General features: G+C 44.5%; 1 long non-coding RNA gene and 2 pseudogenes across 3 annotated transcripts in view; all 3 read left to right on the forward strand.

Annotated features, from left to right (window-relative positions):
* The window catches only part of LOC116268936, a 39228-nt gene that overhangs the window by 20499 nt on the left and 7679 nt on the right, over positions 1-11050 (forward strand). The gene's annotated exons all lie outside the window — the stretch shown is intronic.
* LOC101007934 lies at positions 4457-6206 on the forward strand (annotated as a pseudogene). The gene has a single exon (XR_004176205.1). The product of XR_004176205.1 is annotated as a keratin, type II cytoskeletal 8 pseudogene (transcript).
* On the forward strand, positions 5102-6206 carry LOC116268935 (annotated as a pseudogene). The gene has a single exon (XR_004176206.1). The product of XR_004176206.1 is annotated as a keratin, type II cytoskeletal 8 pseudogene (transcript).

Consider the following 11050-nt stretch of genomic DNA (forward strand, 5'->3'; position numbering starts at 1 on the left):
TGACAGAATTGGGAATTGAACTCAGGCAGTCTAACTACAGAGTCCATAATTCTAACTGCTCATTCCACCCACATACCCACCCACCCATCTCTCTATGCAATCATCTTTCTTCCGTCCACTCACACACTCATCCATCCATCCATCCATCCATCATCTATATAATAATCCCTCCCTCCATTTATTCATTTGAGTATCTTCTGTCCAAATACCCATCCATTTTTCAGCAAATACTTTTGAAGTGAGTATTCCATGCTAGGCCCTGTGCTGGGGTCCTTGGGTTCCAGCAAAAACAAAACAGACTTGGTTTCTGCTCTCTTGGAGCTCTCAGTCTAATTAGTATTGGGGAGTTTCTCTTTAGTTGCTATTGATGTGGGAGGTTGAAATAATGTCCAATGTGTGAGCTGGAGCTCTTTGGTTGATTTTATTGTATTGGTTTTTGTATCTTCATAGATAATATAACGGCACTTTGTTATTATTATTATGCATAAATGTATTGATTAATTCACCAATGTGCATTGAGCACTCTCTATATTCCAGGCATTGTGTTCGATGCATGCAAGGCCCAACTTTTGCACAACTCTAGAGGACATTACTCGCATGGTATTCTATTTGATTCTGAAGTTGCACAGCATAGTGGAAACAGGCATTTGTCACTCTCCTGAAGGAGTCCCCAGCCTACCATAGTAATTAAGAGCTTGGGCTCTGGGTCTGGACAGCCTGGTCTTGAGGCCCATTTCCACACTTACTGGCTATGTAATTTTGTCAAATCACTTCACCTCTCTGTGCTTCCATTTTTCTCACCTGTAAAATAAGGATAATAACTGCTAATTCATTGAGTTTTTACATGGCTCTGAGTTAATTCATGAAAAAGCTCTCAGAATAGTACCTAGCACCTAGTAAATGCTCAACAAAAAGATCAGTGAGCAGCTTAGATATATCTCTTACTTGGTGGCTTTCTCTAATGGTTTTTCAGTTGGGGAAACTGAGTCAAGAGATAACCTAGCCTAACCTGACATGATAAGCTAAAACAAGAGTCTAAGATAATCAATTAGTGACTAGTTACTGATCCAGAGGGTATGTAATCATGTAGCAAAATATTTCCCTTAGCTGAGATACTCCATTTTTGATGTTTGACTATTGACAGTTTCCAAGCCCTCTCCCTCCTCCTTCCCCTTTCGCCTCGTATCTGGGCAAGCCAATAAGAAATCCTGTGCACTATCTTTTTTGGCATTGGTGGAGAAGTTCAACCACCCACGCAGTACCGTCATTCAACCGCACCCCTCTAACCACAATGAAAACCAAAGCCATTGCCCCTCCCTTTGCTCAAGCCATTCCAGACCAGCTTGGGTGTTTTTCCTGCTCTTCTCAGAAAGAAACATTATGTGAGTTAATGATCACTTCCATACTCTTGGTGCATATGTGGCCTCATCATTCTTGACATCCAAGCCAATTTTGGGTAGAGTATTGATTCCGTCCTCCCTGGGAGCAACCACACAATAGCAATGCTAGCTGAGAATGAAATTTGGAAGAAAAATGGAAGTTCTACTTGGCCTGAAAAAAATGACCCAGCTCCTGTGCTGCAGCAATTCCATTTCTCTGACACTACTGGAGAAAATACATAGACATGTGTGAAGGGAACAGCTCCACAGACCATGAGACATCTGGCATGGGCTACTCAGCCACCATTAAAACAGTTATGTAGGTTGGTATGTATGGACAAAAGGTAGGTTCTCAAAACATCATTGAGTGGGAAAAGCAAGATAGATAATTTGTTAAATATGTTCATGGTCTCTTCATTGTTTTGTTTCTTATTTTTGAGACGGGATCTCGCTGTCTTGCCCAGGCTGGAGTGCAGTGGTATGATCATGGCTCACTGCAACCTTGAATTCCTGGACTCAAGTGACCCTCCTACCTTAGCCTCCTGAGTAGCTGGGACCACAGGCATGTGCCACAATGACTGGCTAACTTTTAAATTTTTCCTCGAGACGGGGTCTCATGATGTTGCCTAGGTCACATGGTCTCTTTACAATTAACTTTTGTGTATGGTGTAAGATAGGGAGTCAAAGTTTTGGTTTGTATTAGTATCCACATGGATATCCAATTGATCCAGCACCATTTATTCAAACAACCATTATCTTCCCCTTCCTGTGTTCTCAAACTGCAGTAATGCCTTCACTGTAAATCAGGTGACTGGATACGTGTGGCTCTGCTTTAGGACTTAGTATTGTTTCATCAGTCTTTCGTCTATTATTTTGTTAATAGCACCATATTTTTGATAACTATAGCTTTGAGTAGTAAGACTTGAAATCTGGTAGTTTAAGTTTTCCACTCTCCTTCTATATTGCTTGAGTTTTGTTAGGTTGTTTGCATTTCTACATAAATTTTAGAATCAGCTAATAAATTTCAATAAAAGTAGACCCTAGATTTTTATTTGGATTCTAGTGAATTCATAAACCATTTGGGGGACAATTAAAATTATAATATTAAATCTTCCAATTCATGGTCATGGGACATTTCTCCATTTATGTAAATTTTCTTTAACTCTTTTTTGTAATGTTTGTTGTTGTCATTGTAGAGGTCTTGCTCATCTTTTGTTGATTTATTTGTAGGTTAAAAATATTTTTGGATTCTGTGGTAAATGGCATTGCATTTTACATTTCCTTTTTTCTACTCTTTGTTGCTAGTGTAGTGTATGAACAGAAGAAAGACACATTAACCTTCCCCACCCAAACTTTTTCCATGACTTCATATATCTGCATAAAGTCACAGGAAAAAGCTTGGAACTGTACACACGAAACTGACACAGGGTTATTTCTGGGGAGGAGGAGAGGGAACTGGGATTATTGAGAAAAGATGGTGTTCAAGAGGGAATTGAGCTTTATCCGTCCCATTTTAATTCTTATAAAAAAGATAATGTTTTAATGTATTATTTGTATAACTAAAAATCTATTAAAAGAGCCCAGTTGCATTGGTTGATGCTTGTAATCTCAGCATTTTGGGAGGCTGAGGCAGGCAGATCACTTGAGCCCAGGAATTTGAGACCAGCTTGGGCAACATGGTAAAACCCCATCTCTACTAAAAATGCAAAAAAATTAGCCAGGCATAGTGGTGTGTTCCTGTAGTCCCAAGACTGGGAGTACAGCCTTGGGAGGCTGGGGTGGGACGATCACCTGAGCCTGGGAGGTTGAGGCTAAAGTGAGCTGTGGTTGTGCCTTGGCGATGGAAGTGAGACCCTGTCTTTAAAAAAAAATTCTGTTAAAAGAAAAAAGTAAATGACCTATCCCCAATCCTGGCTGGGAGTATGTATGAGATTGATGACTTTGGGGAGCCCAGAGACTTCCACTTGTGTCAGGTAGGTGCATGAAACAAGTTTGTAATTAAAAGCATGAACATCTGGTTGCCCTCTGAAGACAGACTGTTAACTGAGACTCTATAGAAGTCCATATAGAAGGAGCATAGACTGGTCAGCATGTATGTCCAAAACTGTCCAGAAAAGAGGATTCCTAGACCTATAAGCAAGAGAAGCTGACTCATGCATCAGGCAAATCCCTAGAATGGAGCGACCCAACATTATGATTGTCCAATTGACTGTGATTCCAGGACTACAAATAACTTCTGTGCTAGGCTGGGTTCTCCTAGAAGCAGATCCTGAGACAAGGATTTTGAGTGTGAAAGTTTATTTGATGGGTGATTCCATGAAGCACTAGCAGGGCATGCAGTAAGATAGTGAAAGCCAGTAAGCCACCACAGGGTGCAGTAGTGAGTGAATTTTGCTGAGGGCAACGGTGCCCAATCCTGCAGAAGACTTCTGGGAGGCTGGGTTGAACATACTGCCATGTTGTGCACAGTGTGCAAAGTTGTGTGCACACCAGTCATCCATCAGTTGAGGAAAGCTGTGAGGGGTGTTATCTCATTGACACTTCTGACCTGCTCTATCCACTGGCTTAGCACACTTGGGCAGCCAGAAGTTGTCAATTCAGTGTGCAAAGAAAGGTGATAGGGACATCAGTAGTGTGGGCTATAGCTTCCTGAATACATTCAGAATAGGAAGTAATGTGCTTAGTGAAGAAGGTGAGTTTTTTCCCCCTGAATGATTCTGGTTTTCAATGGAATCAATAAATCAGCCATCTGATTTATACATTGTACTCTTATGAGTTTGGCTGGTCTGAGTCTAGACAGACCACCCACTTTTGAGAGTGCTTGGTAAAATTGAATTCCTTAGACTGTGAAACCCTAGAGACCAAGTGTTTGAGACTGAAAAGTGAAAAATTGCAGCAGGCAGGGGTCATGAATAAGTGAAGTGGGAGGAGGAGGGAGATAATGCACACAAAGTACTCAGCACAGCACCTGGCATATCGTAAGTGCTTAATAAAAGTTACCAATAACAGCAGTAGCAGCAGCACCAGCAACTACTATTTCTGGGGACAGCTTTAAGAAGGGCATGGAATCGATCTCCGCTCCTTCTAGGATCTCCTCCTGGTTCGGCTGCCTCCACTCCTGCCTCCACCATGTCCATCAGGGTGACCCAGAAGTCCTACAAGGTGTCCACCTCTGGCCCCCGGGCCTTCAGCAGCCGCTCCTACACGAGTGGGCCCGGTGCCCACATCAGCTCCTCGAGCTTCTCCCGAGTGGGAAGCAGCAGCTTTCGGGGTGGCCTGGGCGGCGGCTATGGTGGGGCCAGCGGCATGGGAGGCATCACCGCAGTCATGGTCAACCAGAGCCTGCTGAGTCCCCTTAACCTGGAGGTGGACCCCAACATCCAGGCCGTGCGCACCCAGGAGAAGGAGCAGATCAAGACCCTCAACAACAAGTTTGCCTCCTTCATAGACAAGGTATGGTTCCTGGAGCAGCAGAACAAGATGCTGGAGACCAAGTGGAGCCTCCTGCAGCAGCAGAAGACGGCTCGAAGCAACATGGACAACATGTTCCAGAGCTACATCAACAACCTTAGGCGGCAGCTGGAGACTCTGGGCCAGGAGAAGCTGAAGCTGGAGGCAGAGCTTGGCAACATGCAGGGGCTGGTGGAGGACTTCAAGAACAAGTATGAGGATGAGATCAATAAACGTACAGAGATGGAGAATGAATTTGTCCTCATCAAGAAGGATGTGGATGAAGCTTACATGAACAAGGTAGAGCTGGAGTCTCGCCTGGAAGGGCTGACTGATGAGATCAACTTCCTCAGGCAGCTGTATGAAGAGGAGATCCGGGAGCTGCAGTCCTAGATCTCGGACACATCTGTGGTGCTGTCCATGGACAACAACCGCTCCCTGGACATGGACAGCATCATCGCTGAGGTCAAGGCACAGTATGAGGAGATCGCCAACCGCAGCCGGGCTGAGGCTGAGAGCATGTACCAGATCAAGTATGAGGAGCTGCAGAGCCTGGCTGGGAAGCACGGGGATGACCTGCGGCGCACCAAGACTGAGATCTCCGAGATGAACCGGAACATCAGCCGGCTTCAGGCTGAGATTGAGGGCCTCAAAGGCCAGAGGGCTTCCCTGGAGGCCGCCATTGTAGATGCCGAGCAGCGTGGAGAGCTGGCCATTAAGGATGCCAATGCCAAGTTGTCCGAGCTGGAGGCTGCCCTGCAGCGGGCCAAGCAAGACATGGCGCGGCAGCTGCGTGAGTACCAGGAGCTGATGAACGTCAAGCTGGCCCTGGACATTGAGATCGCCACCTACAGGAAGCTGCTGGAGGGCGAGGAGAGCCGGCTGGAGTCCGGGATGCAGAACATGAGTATTCATACGAAGACCACCAGCGGCTATGCAGGTGGTCTGAGCTCGGCCTATGGGGGCCTCACAAGCCCTGGCCTCAGCTACGGCCTGGGCTCCAGCTTTGGCTCTGGCGCGGGCTCCAGCTCCTTCAGCCGCACCAGCTCCTCCAGGGCCGTGGTTGTGAAGAAGATCGAGACACGCGATGGGAAGCTGGTGTCCGAGTCCTCTGACGTCCTGCCCAAGTGAACAGCTGCGGCACCCCCTCCCAGCCTACCCGTCTTGTGCTGCCCCAGAGCCTGGGAGGGAGACCGCTATGTAGGGTACCACTGGGAGCAGGAGACCCACCTGAGGGCCCTCAGCCCACCCACAGGGGAGTTTACTACATGGGGACCCCCCTTGCCCATGCCTCCAGCTATAAAACAATTCAATTGCTTCTTTTTTTGGTCCAAAATAAAACCTCAGCTAGCTCTGCCAAAAAAAAAAAAAAAAAAAGAAGGGCATGGAATCTAAGCATAACTTATTGAAAGGGTGCCAACAAATTTAGGGAACTAACCAGGAAGAGATTTTTTTTAAAAAAAGTCTCCTTGCCTAATACTGGCCTCTTGTATAGACCTTGTAATTAGGATGACAGTCATTTTCTATTAATTGCAGACTATGATTTTTTAGGTGTGAGGTTAATTGGTAATATGGGTGTGTAACACGTTCCCCTCAGATATCTTAGACGTCAGTAATTAACCTCTCTGTTCCGCAGCGCAGTCATTAATCATTTGTCTGCTCAGCATTCTGCTGTCAGCATCTTTCCACACTGCCTGCACATTGGCTTTGACATATTATCAGGACCAACATGGAAGAATAGAGAAAGGAGTTGTGGTGTGTGTGTAGCAAGACCAAGTTAACTTTCGATTCATGTGGCCAAGATGGCAGCTGGTTTATCCATGCGGCACCACGAGGCTCAGTGCTAGGTGCTTATAAGCCTTATGAGGGCCTGTGGGAATGTTTGCATCCTAGAAATAAGTTGTAGCCTCTGAAATATAAGAAGAAAACCATAAAACTGAAATTAATACATGTTTCATCTCATGCCTACACAATGTAACATTGCATCAACTAGTCAATGGTGACTCAACCCCCAGTTCTCTCTATATTTTATGTGGTTACATTTTAATATTTTTATAAATCGAGGTGAGAACCTCTACTGTCAAGTTGTTCAGGGTTTATATTGACCCTGCCCTGGGCACAGGCTACTGATTGCAATTTGATTTGTAGGAATTTGGTTTATTGAGAAGGCCCTGAATAAATGGGTTAGTTATAGCTTGGAATATTTTTCAACTTGCTCACCTGATTTTTTGGATGTTCTTTGGGACTTAAAAATTTTAACTGTAAAGGAAAATGTATGCTTGTTGAAATAGAATAAATACAACCATGTATAAAGCAAAATGTTAGTGATATTCCATCACCCTTCCCCTCTCTAACTGATATTAAAAAAAAGTTAAATGCAGTGTTTCTTAAACTTTCTTAGGGGTTGGAGAGACTTGGCACATAGCTGTCCTGATTTTGCCCCCTGCATAGTGATTAACAGGCACACCATTTCTGCCACTAACTATCCCAGTGACTTCAGATAAGTGGCTTCACCCTCTCTGAGCCTCAGGCTTCTGGAGGGCATCACGGGATGATAACAGTGTCTGCCTGCAGAGTTGCTGTGAGGGCTGAGTCACTATGCTAGAGAATTCAGCTTTGTACTCAGTACAATTTATATGCTCAATAAGGGCATTATTTCCTAACCCTGAACCCAGAGCCTGGTGAAAAGAGATTGTATAACATATATTCCTGAATCACAGTGGTGCAATTTTCCAATGTTTGCAGATTTAGGGCACTCCCTGGGGGTATAATTAGAATCAGATTTTGGAAAAGGTTGATCCACTCAGTCATCTGTTTTCTTCTTCTTAATTTAAATACAGGGTATACTGCAAGGTGCTCTCCCTAGGTTGTGCTGAGTAATTAATGCCACCTCTGATAGTCTTGCCTGACTTAAAAATGGTTCATTTTTATGGATAACAATCATGACAACTTACTGAGAGCTCACTGCCTACCCTAAGTCCTTTTTCTGTCATAGGGTCTGAAGTTAAGTAGTCGGGATTGTGAGACAGAGATCTGAGTTCCATCCTAGCCTGGTCTCCTCCAAGCAATATGTCTTCAGTCAAATAACTTCCCCTCTCTCTGAGCCACTGCTTCCTCATCTGTAAAATGGGACACTATTAGCTACTCCCTGCTCTATCTGAGACCACCTTGGCCTGGACTTCATTGTCCATATCACTATGAGCATTTTGGTCAAAACCATTCGACAAGTCTCTAGGAAGTTCCAAACTTTCCCACGTCTTCCTTCTTCTTTTGAACCTTCCAAACTGTTCCAACCTCTGCCTGTTGCCCAGTTTCAAAGTCATTTCCACATTTTTGGGTATCTTTACAGCAGTGCCCCACTACCTCGATACCAACTTACTATATTAGTCTGTCCTCATGCTGCTAATAAAGACATACGCAAGACTGGGTAATTTATAAAGAAAAGAGGTTTAATTGACTCACAGTTCCACATGGCTGGGGAGGCCCCAGGAAACTTACAATCATGGTGGAAATCACCTCTTCACAGGGCGGGAGGAGAGAGAATGCATGCAAGCAGGGGAAATGCCAGATGCTTATAAAACCATCAGATCTCATGAGACTCACTCATTATCATGAGAACAGCATGGGGGAAACCACTCCCATGATTCAATTACCTCCACCTGAGGTCCTGCCCTTGACACGTGGGGATTACCAGGATTATAATTCAAGGTGAGATTTGGGTGGAGACATAGAGCCAAACCATATCAGTAGCTGTGTTGAGGATTAAATGCACAATTAATGCAAAACTCCTAGCCTGAAGTTGGCAGGCTGCAAGCGCTTGATAAATGTTAACTTTTATTATTATCATCATGTTCTTCAACCCTTACAGCCGTCCTTTGGGGTAAATAGGAAAAATGTTTGATTCATTTCCTAGGATATATACCTCTGATAAAACAGGAGCCTTCAATATTTATATTCTATTTCCTTTTATAATCTTGTGCACAGTGTATTTGGGAATAGGGATGTAAATTTGCCCTATCAACAGGAAAGTAGATATGTACATTACATTCGTGCCACTGAAAATGAGTGAGCCAGGGCTCTGTGAATCCACATGGGTGAATCCCCCAAAAAACATGCCAAGAAAATAAAAGCAAGTTGCACCAAAAAGTATATATAGACTATTTTTTAACATGAAGTTTAAAAATATGCACAGCAACTACACAAAGTTAGGGATAAACATTACACAAATAGATTATAAATAGGCTGGGCACAGTCGCTCATGCCTGTAATCTCAGGACTTTGGGAGGCCGAGGTGGGCGGATCACTTGAGTACAGGAGTTCATTACCAGCCTGGGCAACACGGCAAAATCATGTCTATGAAAAACACAAAAAAATTAGCCAAGCGTAGTGGCGCACACCTGTGTAGCCTGTGGTCCCAGTTACTTGGGAGGCTGAGGTAGGAGGATTGCTTGAGCCTGGGAGATTGAGGCTGCAGTGAGCTGTGATCATGCCACTGCACTTCAGCCTGGGTGACAGAGCGAGACTTTGTCTCCAAAAAAACAAACAAACAAGCCAAATAGGTAATAAAACTATAAAAACAGCATGAGGCTAGAATGACACCTAATTCAGAATAGAGGCTCCCTCTGCAAAGGCAGAAGTGGGTATTGCTGAGGAGGGGCACACAAGAGCCTTCAGATGTATTGGGGATATTTACTTCTTAATCTGCTCCTGGGGACATTTATTCTTCTTCACGTCTTTCAAAATATGTCTCAAGTAGGTAATAGTAATTTAAAAAATTGCAACTCAGCCATAGGGAGGGTTTTGTTGGCTTCTTTAACCAAGTCCTTTAACCTTCTTTAATTCCCATTCCTTCCACTCCTTCATGGTGCCTTTCTAACAAAGCCCTCTGCCCACCAAGCTCAAAATGGAGCTTGCTGGCTGCCAGGATCTCAATTTGCAGGTTAAAGGAGTACCTGCTTTATCCATCTGTGTTTTAATTACAGTTCACCTCCCTGGCTTACCATCCAAACATTCCCAGACACTTGATGACTGTTTTGGGGGGAGGAAGCTAGAGGAGTTCTCATCACTGCAGAAATGAGGCCAACCTTAGTAGGGGCAGGGCTAAGACAAGTCATGGTATGTGTTGAGGCTCCCCTACCCCAATCCCAACATATTTATAAATGTGAAGTTTTATTAAAATGAATAGTGTAAAATCAGCTAGGTGTGGTGGTGCACGCCTGTAATCCCAGCTACTCAGGAGGCTGAAGCGGGAGGATTGCTTGAGCCCAGGAATTTCGAGGCTGCAGTGAGTTGTGATCACACCACTATACTCCAGCCTGGGCATCACACAACGGGACCCTATTAAAAAAAAAAAAAGTAGGAGAAAGAGAGTAGCAGAAAAGAAATATCTTCTCTTTCCGTCTTAGGTTCATGGCTGAGGCTCATACAGCAAAAGACAGATTAGCAAGAGAAAAATATATAAATTTATTTAAGTTTTATGTGATATGGGAGCCATTGGAAAAATAAAGACCCAAAGAAACAGGGAAATCTGTGTGTTTTTCCTGTGATGAGAGTGTGATGAAGAAGTAGATAGTTATAGAGAAGTATAATTGGACAAAAGGGGTATGATCTAATGGTAATAAACTGGGGAAACTTAACAAGGCCTGTTTGTTCAGATCTCTGTGTCTTCAGAGATTAGGATGCTCCTTTCCCCCCGGTGTAGGGAGGGCATCTCTTGAATGACTGTCTTATGATTGCTTCAAGGGGAAAGGTGAGAGCGATCTTCCTGCTTCGCCTGTTTTCTCAAATATCAAGGTGCTGGCCAGGCGCAGTGGCTCACGCCTGTAATCCCAGCACTTTGGGAGGCCAAGGCGGGCGGATCACGAGGTCAGGAGATCGAGACCATCCTGGCTAACATGGTGAAACCCCGTCTCTACTAAAAATACACACAAAAAAATTAGCCAGGTGTGGTGTTGCATGCCTGTAGTCCCAGCTACTGGGGAGGCTGACATGGGAGGATCCCTTGAGCTCAGGAGTTCAAGCTGCAGTGAGCTATGATTGCACTGCTGCATTCTAGCCTGGGTGACACAGTGAGAGCAGGCTCCCCGAAAAAAAAGAAATTGATTTTTAAAATAAATAAATAGGCTGGGCACGGTGGCTTACGCCTGTAATCCCAGCACTTTGGGAGGCTGAGGTGGGCGGATCACGAGGTCAGGAGATCGAGACCATCCTGGCTAACATGG

Source organism: Papio anubis, chromosome 9, assembly GCF_008728515.1.
Source record: "Papio anubis isolate 15944 chromosome 9, Panubis1.0, whole genome shotgun sequence".
NCBI classification, from domain to species: domain Eukaryota; kingdom Metazoa; phylum Chordata; class Mammalia; order Primates; family Cercopithecidae; genus Papio; species Papio anubis.